The following is a 5,546-nucleotide window of genomic DNA, read 5'->3' on the forward strand; positions in this document are numbered from 1 at the left end:
GTCACAGAGGAAATTAAAGAAGAATTTAGACAGTTTCTACAAGTAAATGATAATGCCAGTACAACATACAGGAATCTATGAGACACAATGAAAGCAGTTCTACATGGGAAATTCATAGCGGTGAATGCCCATATTAGGAAAACAGAGAAAACACAGATAAATAACCTAATGCAGAACCTCAAGCTCCTAGAAAAAGAAGAGCATAATGAATCCAAAGCTCATACAAGAGAGGAAATTATAAAGATTAGGGCAGAAATCAATGCAATGGAGACTAAGAGAACGATAAAAAAAAATCAATGAATCAAAGAGTTGGTTTTTTGAAAGAATAAATAAAATTGATAAACCTTTAGAAAACCTTATCAAAAAAAGAAAGAAAAGGCACAAATCCATACAATTAAGATAGAAAAAGGTGAAGTCACAACAGACCCAGCAGAAATCCAGAGGATCATCAATACCTACTTTGAAAACCTGTACTCTAAAAAAATGGAAAACACAGAAGAAATGGACAGATTCCTAGATACATAGGAATTGCCAAAGTTAAATGAAGAAGATACAGAAATTCTAAACACCCCAATTACAATGAGTGAAATTGAAAATGTAATAAAAAAAATTACCAACAAAGAAAAGCACAGGTCCTAATGGCTTCACTGCTGAATTCTACAAGACATTGAAAGAAGAACTATCACCATTACTCTTTAAACTCATCTAGGAAATTGAAAGGGAGGCAAGGCTTTCAAATTCATTCCTGGGAGCAAGTGTGACTTTGATTCCAAAACCAGGGAAAGACCCAACCCCAAAAGAAAACTATAGACCAATCTCTCTATTGAATGTAGATGCAAAAATCCTCAACAAGATACTGGCAAACAGAATACAGAGGGTCATCAAGAAGATCATACACCCTAACCAAGTCAGATTTATCCCAAGGATGCAAGGATGGTTCAACATTCATAAATCAATAAATGTAATGCACCATATTAACAGAGTCAAGGACAAAATCCATATGATCATCTCAATAAATGCAGAAAGGGCATTTGACAAAATCAAACACCCATTCATGATAAAAACCCTACAGAAAATTGGAATAGAAGGTCTTTATCTCAACCTGACTAAGGCTATCTATGAAAATCCAATAGCCAACATCATACTAAATGGTCAAAAACTGAAAACTTACACACTAAAATCAGGAACAAGACAAGGATGCCCACTATCACCACTCCTGTTCAATATAGTTCTGGAAACATTAGCCACAGCAATTAGAAAAGAGAAAGACATAAAAGGAATAAAGATAGGAAAGGAAGAAGTTAAACTGTCATTATTTGCTGATGATAAGATACTTTACATAGAAGACCCAAAAAACTCGGCCAAAAGACTTCTAGACTTAATTGACAGATTCAGTAGAGTAGCTAGATACAAGGTCAACACTCAAAAAATAATAGCCTTCTTATACACAAATAGCAGACTCATTGAGGGAGAAATTCGGGAAACAATTCCTCTTACAATAGCATCCAAAAAAATGAAATATCCAGGAATCAATCTAACAAAGGAAGCAAAAGACCTCTACACTGAAAACTATAGCACTCTGAAAAAGGAGATCGAGGAGGATATAAGAAAATGGAAAGACATCCCTTGTTCCTGGGTAGGGAGAACCAATATAGTGAAAATGGCCATACTTCCAAAACTACTATATAGATTCAATGCAATGGCAATTGAAATTCCAACAATATACTTCACAGAACTAGAGAAAATAATCCAAAATTTCATTTGGAACCAGAAGAGACCTAGAATAGCAAAAGCAATTTTAGGCAACAGAGACATGGCTGGGGATATCACAATCCCCAACTTGAAACTATACTACAAAGCTACTGTGATAAAAACAGCATTGTACTGGCAAAGAAACAGACCCTAGGATCAGTGGAATAGATTAGAAGATTCAGAAACAGCTCCAGACATACTCAGCCACCTCATCTTTGACAAAGGATCCAACCACCCTCACTGGAGGAAAGATAGCCTATTTAATAAATGGTATTGGAAAAACTGGATTTCAACCTGCCAAAGATTAACATTAGATCCATACCTATCACCATGCACTAAACTAAGATCGAAGTGGATTAAAGAACTAAATATTAAGACAGAAACACTAAACTTACTGGAAGATAAGTTAGGTAGACCTCTTGAAGACATTGGCATAGGAAAAGACTTTATGAACAAAACCTCAGTAGCACAAGAACTAGCACAAAGAGTAAACAACTGGGATTTCATCTTATTAAAAAGCATCTGCACTGCAAGAGAAACCACCATCAGAGCTAAAAGACAACTTACAATGTAGGAAAAACTTTTTAGCAGCTGTACCTTAGACAAAGGACTACTATCTAGAATATAATAAGAACTGAAAAAAATCAGACCCCCCCAAATTCAAAGACCAAATTCAAAAATGGACATCTGAAATGAACAGAAATTTCTCAGACAAAGAAGTAAAAGCAGCAAATAAACATATGAAAAAATGTTCAACATCACTGGTCATTCAAGAGATTCAGATGAAAACAACACTGAGATTCCACCTCACCCCAGAAAGAATGGATTCTATCAAGAAATCAACCAATAACAAATGCTGGTGGGAGTATGGGGAGAAAGGAACCCTTCTCCATTGTTGGTGGGAGTGTAGACTGGTGCAACCTCTGCGGAAATCAGTATGGAGAGACCTCAAAGAACTAGGACTAGAGGTGCCACTTGACCCAGGTATTCCCCTGCTGGGGATCTTCCCAAAATAATTAATAGAATCATACCACAGCAATACATATGCACTCATGTTTATAGCAGCACGGTTTGTAATAGCTAAAGCTTAGAAACAGCCTAAGTGTCCATCAACTGGAAACTGGATAAAGAAGATGTGGTTTTTTAATGAAATGGAGTACTACTCAGCCATAAAGAATGAGAAACTAGAGACATTTATAGCTAAATGGATGCACATTGAGGCGATACTCTTAAGTGAAATAAATAGGACACACATATGTAAATACTGAATAGTTTCTGTAGTATGAGAAACTGAAAGTGTAAATAAGGATTAAAAGGATTAATAATGAATAATTGATAATTTGAAATAGGAAAAGGTCCAAAGGGGTAGGGGTGTTGGGTGGGGAAGGGGAAAAATGAAGAAGGGAAAGGAAAAATTATGAGAAAGAAAAAAGATCGAATTAAAGTCTATGTAAATAGGGAAGGGTGGAGGGAGTGAAGGGCTCACAGGTAGTGGGGAAAAAAATAAGACACAAGACACATCGTGTACAGGTACAAGCACCCAATGATAGATGTAAATGTATTGTATACCTAAAATGTACCAATAAAAGAATTTAAGGAAAAAATCAAAGAAGAATCGTGTCTCACTAGAGAATATGAATGAAGAGACAGGATTATAAAAAAGACCTCAATAGAAAGTCTGGAGTTGAAAAGTACAATAACTAAAACAAAAACCTCACTAGAATGGCTCAACAACAGATTTGAGCCGATCAAAACCTCAATGTACAAATAATAGACACCAAATATTCCCATAGTCTAGTCACAAATTCCATAGAACTTAGTGAGAGTTGGGAGGCCTTATACAATTGTGATCTCTTCAGTACCTCCCTCAACCTATATAGGCAGAAGTCTAGAAATACACTAGAAAATCATCAGGGGACACCTAAGTTTTAAACCAAGTGATGGAAAAGATTGTAGAGAGTTATTCTCAGAGATAGAGGGTGGCATGTCATTCCATTGTTGACTTTTTGCTGATTTCTTCTCTGGGTGTAAGGGTAGGACAATCACTGAAGAAAGATAGGAAAGAAGAGATCATGACCATACACCATGGATGTGGCCAGGAAGTTTGGGTTTCCTGTGACTCAAAAGGACGTGAAGAAATATACTTAGACTTGAGCCACTACTTCTATCCATAATGGCTGCCTATTGGGTAAGTTGTCTCTGGCAACAAGAGGTTGTGTGGCTTACTACCAAAGGTACTATTTGAAGAGGGGTTGAACTGAGGTGCATCTTTCAGACATAAGAACTGTATAATGAAAAGATTCATCCTGAAGGGGCTCTGGAAAAATATTTCCATGAACCACAGGACAAAACAAGTGCTTGTGCTTATGTATACACAGAGTTTCAGAAGAGAAGCAAAATTAGACAACAGAGAGGAGTGCAAAGGTACCTCTTTTACTGGAAACATCTGCCCCAGGAACCACCAACTCTGTTCCTTCTAACCTTAAGAATGAACAGGAAACAGGCAGAAAGAACACCGAAGAGGGTCTTAAAGAAGAGGTAGAAAAGCTCTCTCCCTATTCAAATCTCCTCAGACCAAGGCTCACCATGTGAGGAGGAAGAGTTCCTGATAACTTGGATAGAAGATTTAAGCATTAGACTGCACCAACTGGTCATTTTCAAATCTACAAAAAAAGCAAGCAACTGAAGGGTCTACCCGGGATATCTCTGAATAAAAGGGAGCTGGAACAGAAAATGTTTGAAAGCAGTGGTTTGGAGAAAAGCTACTCATGCCATGCTTTATAAACTGGCTTCATGTAGATATTAGGGAAAATGTTGTATTCTTTTGTATCTTGAACACATGCCCACTGTGTAACTATGAGACTCATTGAGTTTCTTCTCTATGCTTCACATCACTCATCTGAAAAATGAACTTGTTTAACCAAATAATCTCTAAGAAGTACTTCTTTAACTTTCTTCAATACAGTAATAATCATTGTATACCAATAAGGAACCCAACTGAAACACTTTACAAATAATCCAATTCTTACACACAGTCTGTGAGTAAGTAGGGGAGATATTCTTAGTCTGTTTTAAGATTAGGAAAATCAGGAGGTTTAGAGAACTCAAGTGGTTTGTCCTAGTTCCCCCAGCTGGTGAATGACAGAAATGAGAACCATGAATCAAGCCTTCTAACTGAGCAAATAGAGCCTCTTTCCAGTAAAATGCTGTATTTCAAGTTTAGTTCAGTTCTGCTCTATGTCACCCAAAATATTTTCCAAGAGGCACTTTTACCTCTTAATAATTTGTACGTTATGAGAAGATTATACTTATGACCAAACAAGAACATTTAGCAAATGTTTCCTAAGTGCTGGGGCAGGTCCCTGATGGTAGTGGAAATGACAGTCCTGAGAGTGTACCTTCCCTGGAGGGCCTGAGGATGTGTGTCTGGACCAGCTAGGAAAAAAGGCAGTGATATTTAGGGAAATGAGGCACCCACAAAAGTCATCTAAGACTTTTCCACTTGGGTTACCAGTAGTGACCTGACAGCAAGATCAAGAAGAATAGAAATGCTGTAATCTTGTTTTAATTTACCTTCATAAAAATAAAACTCCCTTATAGTGATTGGCGATTTAAATTTTGTCCAAATAGGTGGTGCTGGAGGAGCATGCGATAATATTTGTATAAAAGCATTTGGAACCATGTTTATTATGCTGAGAATGACATCCTGAGGAAAATGCACATTTCCTTGGATTTGAAGTCTGCAAGCATCTACCATTATGTGAGGCCAGCTCTTACTGACACAAAGGATTGCT

Source organism: Heterocephalus glaber, unplaced genomic scaffold (genome assembly GCF_053883595.1).
Source record: "Heterocephalus glaber isolate CG9 unplaced genomic scaffold, H.glaber_assembly_v1.0 deba00001594, whole genome shotgun sequence".
In the NCBI taxonomy this organism is placed as follows: domain Eukaryota; kingdom Metazoa; phylum Chordata; class Mammalia; order Rodentia; family Bathyergidae; genus Heterocephalus; species Heterocephalus glaber.